At 43.4% G+C, this 14,631-nt stretch overlaps 1 protein-coding gene across 6 annotated transcripts in view; it reads left to right on the forward strand.

The window, feature by feature from the left end:
- APP (amyloid beta precursor protein) overlaps positions 1-14,631 on the forward strand; it is a 298,287-nt gene that overhangs the window by 62,224 nt on the left and 221,432 nt on the right. The gene's annotated exons all lie outside the window — the stretch shown is intronic.

The raw sequence follows: 14,631 nt of genomic DNA on the forward strand, positions 1-14,631 counted from the left end.
TTCTTGACTAAGTCTTTCCGTGGCGGCTGGTGTCCAGGGAGCCCCTCCTTGATTAATGGAACATTACCGGCGTCACAGGCATCTGGTCCCAGGAAGGCGGCCATTCATGCTTTAAGCACCTTTGAAGGACGTCGCTTTGCCACTCTTGCAAAACAAAATTCCCGAGTCTCATTCTCAAGAGTGGAGAGCCTGGCAAGGTTTTCTTTGTTACAACCTTTAGGTATTAGAAGACTTGCTTCAGACTTCTAGGATCTAAAACGAGTGTTTCATGAACTAGATATATATAGTTTGGGTAGCCCTCTCTTTAAGAAAGAACAATGCATTGTTATAATATATTACACATCAAATCATTTTGACCTTGGGGTAGGAAACATCATAGGAAACATAACTCTTCCTATTTAAGAGAAACTCAGTATTATTTGAATGTTTTCCTTATATTGCGTCTTAAAAAAATCCTGCCTGGATATTATTCATTAACAGCCCCAAACCCACTGCCGTGAGTCCATTCTGCCTTATATGTAAAATTTTCGAGGGTAACTGATCTTACGGTTTGCGATCTGATGCTTCCACCACAGTGCCATTTTGAATTTTTAATTCATTAGTTGAAAAAAACCCACTGCCGTTGAGTCAATTTCAGCTCACAGCAAACCTTTCTGGGGTTTCTGATGCTGTCGATCTTTATGGGATTAGAGAGCCTCACCTTTCACCCATTTATTAATTAGATGTTGATAATACCTAATTCATTTTTACCTGGATATGGCACTTTTAAAATAGTCCAGCGTTCTGCTGAAGAATTCCTCTTCTGAAAAGTGCCTCTGGTGTGATTTTCCTGATCAGTTGTGAATCAATACATTGGAACTCTGCACTATATATGTGGTTAGAGGTTCTTGATGCCATTTTATTCCTGAGATGTGTAGCTCACATCCCCTCAACAAAACAAAGGAACCGCAAAGACAAGTCATTTTCATAGGCTCAGTTCCGACTCCCAGTGACCCTGTAAGACAGAGCATCACGTTTCCAAGGTTGTGATCTTCCTGGAAGCAGACACTCACTTCTGTCCCGCCCCCACCTCAGCAGCAGAAGGGGTCAAACTGCTGACTCTTCTGTAGGCATCTAAGTGCTGAACCACCGCACCCCAGGGCTCCTTGGGATATCTAGGGAGTTATGCATTCTGTGAGCTTAATAGAATTTGTTTAGAAGACAAAGTGACAATGTATTCAAGAGCTGACTTTTGTGGGGAATGATTATTTCAATGTGAGCATCAGTTTGCCTTGAGGATTTTGCTCCCATGGTTCCCCTTAAGAATAATCAGATGTTTTACATCTGCGTATCCAAAACAACAGCAAAACCACAAAACCAGACCCATGGAGTCCAACCCAGTAATGCCATGTTTTCAGAGAACTGTTTTCTGTGGGGTTTTCTTTTCTTTTTTTTTTTTCCCCTGTGGGGTTTCCAAGGTCTGTCATCTTTTGGAAGTAGATTGCCAGGCTCTCTTGTGGGAGCCCTCTGAAAGGTTCCCCTGCCAATGAGTAAGAGCTCTGTGCAAATGCAAGCAGAGACTTCTTGAAGACTCTAAACCATTCGACGTGGGGACACAGTCCTGTGATCTCTCCAAGTGCAACCCCGCCCTCCACAATGGCGGAGTAACAGGCGTGTTTGTGAGGGGAAATCAGGGCCTAACGGTGCAACATTCTGATTGAACGTTGCCAGGTCAGGGAAGATGGAGGGGGGGACAACTCCAAACCAGGGTGCGGGGGTGTCTTTACAGGAATTGGCCAGAAACACTAAATGTGGGCTCTTCGAATCGGTCACGTTAGGGCTGTGACTCACAGTGGTCATTTCCTGAGGGCTCCCGAGGGAGTCTTGTAGCAAGACCCTGGACGATCCCTGGTGGCCCCAAAGATCCCTGCAGAAAATGTGTAGCAGCAGCAGCAGCAATGAAACCCAGTTCCAGTGCCTGAAGACCCAGATTCTGATTCCCACCTGGCATCCTTCCTTCAGGAGCCCTGACTGTGGTAGATGCCACATTGCGCTGCTCGCCCCAAGGTCAACTGTTTCCAAAATGCTCTGGAGGCAGGTGAGGCTTCCTGCCCCTGTAAAGATTTACAGCCTTGGAAACCCACCGGGATCGTTTATTCTATCCTCCAGGCTCACTGTGAATTGGAATCACACGATAGTCATAGTTTTTGTTCGTCAAGACCCTCCTTAGGAACCTCGTATTCATACATTTAGTTTAACTTCTGTCTAAGGAAAATAAGCAAGAGCTAATATGGAGTCTGGGCTCAGACCTGGACCCATCATTCTGATACAAGCCAAGCACCTCCATACTGGAGCGTTCACACCCTGTTCTTGACCCTGAGAGCCCCTCCTGTTTCCCACACCACAACTAGACCTTAGCCTGGAAAAGCTTTACTTCAAAGGGAAAAGTTCTTGACCACCTGGAGTGACTCGTCTCAGGCTCAGGCTTTGGACAGGCTGGCAAGGAGAGTACGGCCCTTATTGGTCTCTTTTTCTCCAACAATTCTGCTCAACACCCAATGAGCAGGGGCATACATGGGCCAGGGGCTTAAGATAGTTTAGACAGACTTTGTTCTGGAAAAAAGACCATAACTGAGCTCTGCAATGGATTTGGCCTCTGACTACAGGAAGTCAGTGAAAGTATTTTTGTTTTTTATTTAAAGAAGGGACCATAGATTTGCATTTCAATAAACCTCCCCTTTGCCTTTTATTATTGCTCCTTCAGCAGACTTCTCTGTTTCCTCTGGGCCTAATCTGCCTCTGTGGTCCTGTGTTGGTAGCCACTGTCCAGATGGGGTTTGTGAACAGCTGATGTGTGGCTTTTCTCAACTGGCCTGTGTTGGAAGTATAAACCAGACGTTTTGCCGTGTTGAAAGTACCACGTCTGAAGATTTTCTGTACAGGGAAACCTGTGGGAGCCAGAGCACGTGGAACTGACGTATTTTTCCAGTTCTTGCCAGTCGTCTTCCTTTTGATCCAGGTGTGCAGTCTTACCACTCTCTCAGCTCCTGCTTGAGTTTTCCTTTGTTGGACAGCTTTCTGCCTCCGACGTGTTACACGTTTTCCTGTACACATGGATAAATACATATCCCAAAATCCCACTTCCAACTTGGGTTCTTCCCTGGCAAAATGTGTGTGACTTTGAAAAAGGAACGATCAAGAGCCATCTGCATTGTGTGGGGCAGGAAACACTTGGATTGCTGTCCTTTTTCTACAATGTCTACCCTTAGCGAGTTTGGATAGCAGAGCCTAGTTCTTAGCAAGTCAGTTGGAAGACTGCCTCTTATGGAATCAGATCAGTGCAAGCACACCCAGGAATCTCATTGGCCTATTTCCAAGTCTTGATTGGTTTATCCTGATAAAATATTATTTTGACTTGGCAAATAAAAAACCATCGTTGTCCTTTAAGAATTCCCCAGGGGTTGCAAATGCTGGAGATGCCCGGAGAGCTGATTTTCAATGGGCACAGCCGCTCAGACTTCTGGGGCACAGTTCTGCTCTGCCACACACAGGATTGCCATGAATCCACCAACTAGTTCTCAAGGTGTAGTGGGTTACGAGTTGGTTTGTGATCACAAAGATAGGTAGTTCGAAACACCCGTTCCTCCGCAGGAAAAGGGGTTGCTTTCTGTTTGCCTCATTAAGAGTTCCAGTCTCGGAAACCCCAGGGGCAGTTCTACCCTTGTCCTCCAGGGCCGCTGAGGGTTTTGTGGATACGCTTCTTGACAGGTGGACCAAAGCCAGGTGGTGTGGGGAGAGGAGTTGGTAGTCAGAAGAGGGGTATGTATGCGTGGCATGGGGCAGGCTTGATAATAATGACCACAGCACAACAATAGATTAGATTAGGGTAGATTAGTTAAGACAAAATTTGTAGGTTGGAGGTGTCTGGGTAGCATAAACAGTTTACGTTAGTGGTTGATGGTTCAAAAGAAAGAAGAAAGGGCTGGCAATCTGCTTCAGAAATGATGACGATTGTTAACGTGGTTTGGACAACCACCACATGTGACAGAGTGAAGCCACCCAACTTGGTTTCTTGGATGTGGTTTTTCTAAAAGCAGTTCACTTTTGTCCTATGGAGCTGCTGGGTGAGTTTGAACCTGCCACCTTTGGGTTAGCAGCTGAGGGATTAACTGTACCACCAAGACCTCTTTCCCAAGAGAACGCTGGGTAGCAGTTCTCCTCTCTGATCACCCATGGTTTTCATGAGTTGGGATCAACAGAAACGGCTTTTTTTGTTTGTTTCTAAGTTGGAGAGTGTTTAGTTAAGGGAATTCATAATGCATATGACTTTCACCGGCATTCTTGGGATTGGTTTGAGTGCAAGGTGGAAAGGTGCTCCCTGAGAATTTAACCTGTATGTGACATTGTCTATTGAATGGTGTGTCTGGAACAATCTAGAGCATTTCTAGATATTTTAGGGTTTTCTTGCCACTTCCCACATTATCGCTACTCTAGACAGAAAGAGTGAATAATTTCCATTTGTAAGATTACTTTTTCCAGCCTCCTTTGTAAAATATTTTTGTGTGTGTTTGAAAAAATCACTGTTCTCTTGTGTAAGTTAGTATTTTAATTTCAGACAGTATTGATTTTTCACTGCTACGAAAAGCAAGAGCTAATACTACCTTTCCCGTCGCACAGGTTTCCTGAGCGATTTCATTTTTAAATTCTAAAAGTTGTCTGCACAATCTGCTCCGGAGCAGCCAATTCTCACAGTCCTACGTCCTGGATTCTACGGACTGGTCGCGCTTCCAGACAGTCCTTGCACCTCGGCATCCCCGTGTCTGTCACAGGCTCACACAGGCTTCCTCTAATCGCTCTCTGAACGTGTCCCTACGAAACCTTTCATAAACTGACGCAGTATAAAGCGAGGAAGTCGAGAGTATTAATCCATATAGGAAAACAGTTTTCTGAGCATTTCCATGCCACCCAAAAAGCCTACCAAATCCCGCCAAATCACGCATAAAACCTAAAACAACACTAACACGGCGCGCTCACGGACCCATGATTCCGAGTCACGGCGGCCTGATGCTGAGGTTCGGAGTGTAGTTCTTGGGGGAGGCCCTTGATGACGTCACTCCCTGCTGGGGTGCAGCTGCGCAACAAATGCTGAAAGCTCATTTTAGTTTATGTCCTTTTCCTCGCTTTTTCATGAAAGCAGAATTCCGCTTCAGATTTCTCTCAGTTAGCAAGACAGGCCCTAATGTTGGTCTTTGGTCAGAGCAGGAAAAGCATCAGGCAAACATTTGGAAAACGGGAGATGCCTGCCTATGTATTTATTCTGCTTTCTTGGACGGGTGACTTGTATCTAAATGTATTTTCAGAAGATTTTCATCTTATTGAACCATGAATTAAGTGGTCTTAAATTCCAGATGAGTCTGGGTTTTGTTTAATGCTATGAAAACATCTGTCTACTTTATTCTAGTACCTCTCCATTCTGCAAATAACTTAAACAAGCAAACCCCAAACAACTTATTGTTAGTTACCATTAGCAAGGCTACTCATTTGCTGGTTTTTATTTTCCATATGGTGAGGGATTTTTTTGTTTCTTTTCACACTCACTCAGTCTCTCTTGTGACCAAAACACAGATGTTTAGAGACAGCTGGCTGAGTCAGGGAATCAGCTGTTAGCATTGTGTGTCCCCGGCACTGAACAACACCAACTGAACTCATGACCGTGACCTCATGGTGACCTTTTATGAACCAATTTAATGCTCGCGTTAAATTTGTTTTTCCGAAGAATTGTCTTGCATAAGCTGCCCTATAACGACAGCAGCCGGTGCTTTTTTTATTACGATGTGTCAACTAGGACTTTTGATGGTAAATTATGTCATCCAGATTCTTTATGGTTCCATGATTCCCTCAGTCTTTATTCTCTGCCGTAGGTTGTTTTATTGTTGAGGTGCTTAATAGTGTCATTTTCCACCCATGACTTCTTTGATCCTGCCCTCGCCCAAGGGCAAGTTAGAGAGAAAAAGTAGGAAATGAGTCTTTTATGACCTTTGTTCCTACTTAAGAGCTCTTACACCAACGTGTGGGAAGATGGGTTGAAACAGTGGTTTAAATTGAATATTTGTCAATCTACCAACTTATCCCCAATGTCTTGGTGTTCACTTACTCCCCAGCGCACTATTAAAAGTGTTCTTCTTTCCCTCACCAGTTGAAAGAGAAGTTTGAAACCACCAGCCTCTCCAAGGGAGGCAGAGGGGCTCTCTACTCCCGTAACGATGTACAGTCTCGGAAGCCCATGGGGGAGTTCTGGGCTGCCCTAGAGCATCCCTATGAGTTGGCAGTGAGTTTTGTGAAGGAGTGCTACAGTTAAAGGGTGGGCTGCTACCGGAAAGGTCGACAGTTCGAAGCCACCAGCCACTTTGCAGGAGAAACAGGAGAAAAACCAGTCTCTGTAAAGGTTTACAGGCCTGGAACCTCTGTGGAGCAGTTCACTCAGCCTGTAGGGCCTTTGGAGTGACACACTGGCAGTGGGTTTAGTTTTTGTCTATATTACCTTCTCCCCTGATGATAATGTTTTTCTACCTGATGTTCATTTGCATTTCTCTTTATACTATCTTTTTTTTGCATAATCAGTACTGTTTTGAAATTTTCTTTCATTTGTTCAAAATGTATTCATTGCTGGCAGGTGTGGCCCCTGCTGGAAAAAAAAAAAGGATCACAGACAGTCACAGGGTCTCCCTGGGAATTAAAATTTCTGGAGACCAGATCTTACAGAAAGCATGTATTCAAAGCTTATGTCTGTCCCAACACACTGGTAGGCATTCAGCAGTCACTAGACTAAGGTTCCGCATCCTTCTCTCCAAATTAACCAATGTGCCTTACAATGGGGGCTCTACCTTGCTTTTGCAGAAATAGTTTTCTTCTATTGGTAGAAATTTTGAGATTTTTGGCAAAAATTAGGGAGATGCTGACCCAAACTCCAATTTTGCATCATTTTCACCTGGGTAAGATGCCAGTGTGTCTTTAAATCTTCAGCTTTGATATCCCAGTGATCATAGAGTGCATTTTCGGATTGCATTAATAAGCAGAGCACATCTCTAGATGGTCTTTTATGTGGCCCTGTGGTGGTCCAGTCCATTGCTGCCTGCAGGGAAGTACCCTTACTCTTTCCTTATTGACTTCTCGTTGTCTGACCTTTCTCATTTAGGGCGGCAGTGAAAAACTCACCACTCTGTGCATTCAGAATGCTCAGCTGGCAGTAACAAATGCTGACATGGTTGATGAGATGGACAATGACTGGGATAGCCCAGTGTCAACTCGACTGGGCTAAAATTCTCAGTGGTTTGACAGCTACGTACTGGTGTTCGTGGCTAGTCATCCTGTTTTTGTTAGTGTGTCTGTGATATGATGTAGTAATTCTCCATTTTTAAGTGAAGAGTAAGTCCTTGTATAGTGCTCTCTTGAATACCGGTTGGACCTGCCGACTTGCTTTTTCCAAAAGAATAGAATGAAAGTGGTAACTGGCCTTCTTCCATTTCCAAATCTTCAGGCGGCCTGGGAATTTCTTCTTCCGCACAGTTGGAAGCCAGGTGGCATGGAAGAATTTCAGCCTTCCCGAAGCCCCCAGGCACTGAAAGTGCTTTAGCAGCCATGTGGAGAAGCCAGAGTGGGGTGGAGTGGGGGATCTCAGCCACTAGAGAGCTAATAACCATCACCCATGTGCATAAGACCTCGATAATCCTTACAGCTTTCTTTTAGCTGGTATAACTGATGGCGCCAAGCAAAGAATAGTGAGAAATCGTAAATTACTGTGTAGTCTTTTGTTAGCCGTTGTTGAGCTTGATGGTGACCCCAGTCACGAGGGTTTTCATTGACTGATTCTTTTGAGTATAGCACCAGACCTTTCTTTCATAATCCTTCTTAGTGTTGAAGCTTCTCTGAAACCTGTTTAGCATCATAACAGCCATTGACCACCTCTTGACAGTGGGGGGTGCCTGTGGGTGAGATAATTTGTCCAGGAACCAAACCTGGGTCTCCTATATGGAAGGCAAGACATCTACCAATGCCTTCTGCTGTGTAGTAAGTAGCTACCCTTTAAGATGCCCCCCCCACTTCCACCCCCCATGATTCTTGCCTCTTGGGGTTCACAGTCATGCATAGTGCTTTTCCACATTGTGTGGGGCTGGTATGCATAAATACCAGGATATTGTAGAAATGTGTTTGACTTTTGAGGATCAGTCATGTAGGCTGTGGCTCCTCTCTTGTATGGATCATTTGCTCCGGGAAAGGCAGCTGCCATGCTGTCAGGCTACTCAAGCCGGGCTCTGGAGCCAGCCGGGTGGTGAGGAGCTGAGGCCTCCTGCCTATACCCAGTACTAGTGAACTACTGGAAAATCAATTTGGTAAGGCTAGGATTACTCAGTGTTCTTGGCCCACCAACATTATGTAAAATGGTATTGATTGTTTTAAGTATTTTAGGGTGACTTGTTAAGGCATCAATAGATAACTTTGTTGTTAGGTACTAACAAGCTGGTTTCGACTCATGGAAACCCCATGTGACAGAGTAGAATTGCCCCTTGGGTTTTCTTCCAGTCTTTATGGGAGTTTGGTGGGTTTGAACGGCCAACCTTTTGGTTAGCATCTGAGTATTTAACCAATTTCTCCACTAGGATTCCTCCCTAATAGATAATGAAAACAGTTGCTTAAAGCCACTAAGTTTAGGGAGATAGTTTGAATGCAAAATAAATGACGACAGATCTTCCTAATCCCCTTTAGACCCTTATTAGAAAGAGGCCATTTTCTTTGTTGTACGCTAAATTTTTTAAAATGCTGCCATCATGGAAACAACCTGAAAATAACTATATAAATTATTCATAATCTAGTGGTCACTTGCTTTAATGTACTCAAGGAATCCAAACATTGGCCTAAGGGACTAGGAGTCTTATAAATATAAAGGAATTTAAACCAGTATCATACGTCCCTTGAAACATAAAACGTAAGACCCAAAGTTCAAATTTATGTTTTATTGTCCATTTTTAAGTCCTTTAAAAAATTCAACTATTTTAAACCAAAGACTTTAGGAAGGGAGAAGAAAAATGAAATATACTACTTCAACTTCATATCTCTAATTAATTCAGGCAAATTTAGCAAATATTACTGGTGGTGGTATTGGGTAAGCATTGGAATGCTAACCTCAAAGTTGGCGGTTCAAACTAGCTAGCTGCTCTTTGTGAGAAAGATGAGGCTGTGTGTTCGAGTTAAGATTTACAGGTTTGGACTTATATGTTGCTGAGTGGCAAGATGACATTGTTGGCACCTATCTGTTTAGGGGTACACCAAAAAACGTAATTGAGAAGAGTTTAGAAAACTCGAAAAGTGAGATAACTCTAAAGTAGCGAGTCTTGGTTCTAAACCTAGGGTTTTGGGGCCTAATTTTGGACATGCATGGGGGTATGAGAGCGTTTTAGCATGCGTGGTTCTTGAAGAGTAGTTGGAACTAGAGAGGAAAGATAATTTGAATGTATTGGGAATGTGAGAAGGCAATGGAAGATGATCCTTCCCCGCTTCCTCCTCCACCAGGCAATGACTTGATGCCCAGAGATTCTGTGATACAGGCCATTGGGATGAAGAACAGTGAAGGAAACAGTGAAGTGACTTTGATATCAGATAGATCCTGGTTCAAACCCAGCCTCTGCTCTTACCCAGTTGAGCAATTTCGGAAGGCTGCTTGAACAACTTGAAATCACATTTCCATTATTCTCGAAAGAAGCCACTATGTTTTTACACAAACTGTATATCAAAATTAAATATAAATTTAGGATCTATCAAAGTACCAGCATGGTTCCTTCTCTCATGCTGAGAAGAGAATTTACAGGGCAAGTTCTCCTACTCTGTGTCCCTGGCCTGCAGAACTTCTCGTGCAAGGTAGGAACAAGGTGGAGGCGTGTGACTCGAATAACACACACCTGGGGCAGATCTGAATTGGGAGACCAACATTCAATTTTAAAAAGGTTTTGACCTTCGAGCATGAGCTGAGATTTCTCAGGGCAAGCTAACCAGTTGATGTAGCATGGATGCGAATTCACGGTACCTTCGTGTGTTGCTGAGCAGAACTGTCCCTCTTTCCAAGGCTGTGACCTTTCGGAGGCATGTAGCCACGTCTTTCTTTGGAGGTGCCTTTGGGTAGGTTTGAACCACCAGCCTTTTGGTGGTTAGTACCCTTCACTGTTTGAGCAACGCAAGCACTTTCCTAGATCTTATTCTCGCTTGTTTATCTGTCCTGTTCCCTGAGAGTCCTCTGGGCCAGTTAGACAAGTAAATGAGGCTATGTTTATTACTTCTCCTATTAGATTAGGGGCATGCCTATTTTTCCTGTGTGTTTTCTTTTCCACTTCGAACAATAGATGTTGCTGCCACTTTAACCTTCTTTCTCTAAATGAATAGTTGCTTTTGTCTATCAATTAGCAGGGTCAGTGAATAAAGCACACCAGGGCCCGAGCAAAGCAAAACTGCCTATTAGAGGACTTGTAGTCTATGTCAGTTGCACAAAACATTTACTTTGCTCAACTTCTACTCTAAAATACATAATGGAACATGGGATTTCCAGGCAAGAGCTGTTTTTTTTAACTCCCCCCCGCCTCCGCCCACTCTACAGTGACATGAAATTCAGATTACATTTTTAAAAATCGGACGTGGTCTTTTTACTTTTACCAACTTTAAGGATGTACAGAATGCCCGGTGCTGTGACAGAAGCTCTGGTACATCGTGGGCTGTTAGGATTTTGCTGCTTATGCCCTCTCTGACCTTTGCCAGCACAAAAAGGATCAGGATTCACAGACACACACATGCATTGAGGTGGCAAACATTCATATTAAGTGAAACAATCAGGAGTGCCTAGAGCTATCTATGATGCTATTTTGTGCATGTACTCTGTATAAATATGAGAGGACTCCATAAAGCTAATGGATAATGGAAATAAGTCCATGGAAAATTTCCATGAGCTATTTGAAGTTTCCTCCCCCCACCCCCCACCCACTGCCTTTGTATAAGGCTTACTTGCACAAACCTCATCACTTAGAGCCAGCAGAGATGAAGCCAATTTGGCTATTTTAAATTAAGAATGTTGCCCACACATCAGAGGGAGACAAGACCACCTTGGGTTGTATGTGGACACATTGGTTTGTCTTTCCACCCATGTTTAGTTGAGTGTCGCCTTCAGCCTCTCCTCCAGCCTCCACCCCAGCCTCTGAATTTGATTTGGAATTTGATCAGGACTTTGGAATAAGAGTAGCTTACAAGCGGAATCCAATCCATGTTGAGATTTTTCAACTCTGTGAACATGAATCTATATTTCATTCAGATTCTGTATACAAGTATTTCTCTCTATACAAGTCTCAGGAACAGATTTGGGTCGAATTATTGGGAAATAGGCGCCTGCCCTGCAGCCTTTCCCCTCCTTTGCTTTTGCCAGGCGGTCACTGAACAGGCAATGCTGCACACACTTGCCGTCATTGCAGCAGTATTTCATCAGCCGCATGCTGCTGCTCAGCCCCGCTTTAAATTGCAAGTGGAGGGTTTCTTTGCTTTCTCCATGAAATTAGATACTCTGTTTTCCATCTGCTGCTTCTTAAAGAGAATTTATATTGAAAACAATTCAAGATGCAATCTTTCTTTGTATTCTAGAAATCTTTACAAGAGTGTGTCATTTAAATCCAGAAACAGAAATAGGTTGTCTACAATATATTTGTTTTGGTTTTTACGCATAAGTTTACAAAATTTGAAACTATTAATGCACTCTGGGTGTTGAGAGATGGCACTTCCTTTTTAATTGATGTGCTCTGGCTCCATCAGTTTATAAACTTCTATAAAATCAGCAATTACGGAACTCTAGAGAGTCCCATGAGCAGCTACACATAGCTGTTTGCAAGGATGTCTAGAACATACTCAGCAATTTGTATTTTCTTTTCATCCTATTAGCTAGCTCTATTCTTTGCAAAAGAAACTGGTATATGAAAAAACTTTTAGGAAGTAAAACTTCATTTCATTATTAAGCCACCTCTGGCATTTTTCTAGAGAACGTTTCCTTTTTGGTTCCACATATATGTTCATACATGCTGGCTGAAGTCATCCGTCTGCAATGGGACTCCCCTAGCCCTATCCTGCACACAAGCAGTGCACCGAGTCACATGGGCAGTGCACACTTAGAAATCTGATGGGTCCTTGGGCAAGTCTTTTTAGCCTTTCGTTCTGGTGCCAAATTTTAAGCAGGTATGAAAGTAAAAAAAAATCACCTAATGAACCCCCATGTACTTATTACTCAATTTCAATAACCATTCACAAGCACTAGTCACTGTGATCCTAAATTAAGTCTGGAAGGGAAGTTCGCTTGTTAACTCCTGCAGGTCTCCATTTGTTTCCCCAGCCCCTCGTTCACATGTATTGATCAGATGTCTTGTAGAACTGCCCATCCATTCAGATGAACCAGTGCCTCGCAGGTTCTCTCTAGCCTCTTTCTGGCTGTTCAGAAGTGGACTGTCACAGTGTTCCTCCAGAGAGTGACTGGGGGGTTCAGACCGCCTAGCTTCCAGCCACTACCTGAGCGCTTAACCCTTGTGCCACCTGGGCTCCTTTAGAGACTTGAAACACTCTTATATTAACACTATGTAATTTGTAGCCCACCCCACACACACACACACCAAAAAACAAAAAAGATATCCTTGAGAGTTTCCAAAAATGAAACAACTAGAACAGTTAGCAAATTATTTTTAGAATTAGTTCCTACTCACTGCCATCCAGTGGATTCCAACTCAGAACCTTAAGGGACAGACTAGAGCTCCCGAGGGTTACCAAGGCTTTGATGTCTTTGCGGGAGCTGAAAGCCTCATCTTTTTATTTCTAAGTGGTTGGTGTATTTGAACTGCTGACCTTAAGGTTAGCAGTCCATTGTGTAACTAACCAGGTATACCACCAAGGCTCGTTTTAGAAATAGTAGTATTTACCAATTACTTTTCTATTAACTATGTTTTAGCTTTGTGCTAGCTACACATTTGATTTTGTGTTTTTAAAATACTTGTGGTTGTTTGGAATTTAATGATGTTGTAAATATCATTTTTTGGCATTGATCTCTTGGCCCAGTGAGGTTATTTGCAAAAGGGACTGAAGAGCCCTTATGGTGTGGGGGATTACACGTTGGGCTGCTAACTTTGAGGTCAGCAGTTTAACTCAACAGCTGCTCCATGGGAGAAAGATGAGGCTCTGTGCCACTGTACAGATGCAAAGGTTTGGAAACTCACAAGGAGATGGTACTCTGTCCCATTGGGTCCCTATTAAGTCAGAGTTGATAGCCGTGGGTGTGGTTTTTGAGTGTGGAGTCATCCCCGATTTGCCTATAATGTTGAAATGTCTCTGAGCTTCTGTATCGGAAATAACACACACTGGGGGACTTTATAGAACCAAATTTTGTTTCTCACCGTCTGGTGAGTACAAATCAGGGCATGCGCTTTAGAAGAGAATGTCTCTTCATTTTCCTGGCCTTGTAGCTGACTCTTGTCTCTCTCTCCCTCTCTCTCTCCATGCTATCTCACCCCGCCCCCCTCCCGCACTGTGGATGGCTCTCCTTGTCTGTTTTCCCATTTTATGAAAGACCATTCAGAAGGGATTGCAGTCTTCTTTCCTTGGTTATTCCTGCCCAGACTCCTAGCAACTGTATGTACAGCACGGTGAAACAGCGCTTGTGTCTGCGCTGGGTGTGAACCCATTATGGCAGCCTCTGTGGCTGTCAGTCTTTGAGAGGTTTCCTCCTTTTTCACTGACCCTCTGCTGGACGAAAAGCAGGATGTCCCTTCTCAGGCACTGGTGCCCCTTGATGTTCCAAGAATGTGAGACAGGGTTTCTTCATTCTTGTTTTTAAGGATCATTCTGGTTGTACTTCTCCCGAGCTTGATTTGGATAATTCTTCTGGCAGTCCATGGTACTGTGAATATTCCTCCACAGCACCATAATTCAAAGTCATTAATTCTGCTCCCACTACCTCAGCACAACCTCACGAGAAGAAAGACCTGATTTCTGCACAGTCTCATACTTGGGGTTTCAGGGTTAAAGACTGCACCATAATGTTTATGGGGACACAACTATATCACAAGACTAAAGGAACCAAAAAATTTTAAAAAAGAATAAAGGAACCATTCTGTAGGACTCTTACAACATGTGCCTTAAAGAATTCCTTTGTAACGCCATATGCGTGGCTTTCTGAAATAGCATGAAGGTTGCTTCTTGCTATACATTTTTAACAACTTAAATGTCATCTTGCCTAAGATGAATTGACTTTCAATTTGAAGAGAGAGATTTGATATACTTTAAATTTAAAACGAAAAGCTCTGCTGGGGACCCAGCTGCTGTGAACAGAACCACCGAGGCTGCCTTCGACTATGAATGTGACATTTCCCCCCTGGCTGTTGGCTTTGGAATTTCTTCGTCTGTTTAAAAGAAAACAAGAAGATTTATTTTATGTACTGGTACATTCATTAGTTTTGAAAAATGAAATATGTTTCGATGGACAGAAATGAGGATTGCTTTCCATTTTCTTGGGGCATGCAAGTGAGAGCCTGGCTTTTAATTCTTGCTCGGCATCTTCATCAGCCAGATGCTTACTTAAAGTAATCTATG

This window comes from Tenrec ecaudatus, chromosome 2, assembly GCF_050624435.1.
Source record: "Tenrec ecaudatus isolate mTenEca1 chromosome 2, mTenEca1.hap1, whole genome shotgun sequence".
Lineage (NCBI taxonomy): Eukaryota > Metazoa > Chordata > Mammalia > Afrosoricida > Tenrecidae > Tenrec > Tenrec ecaudatus.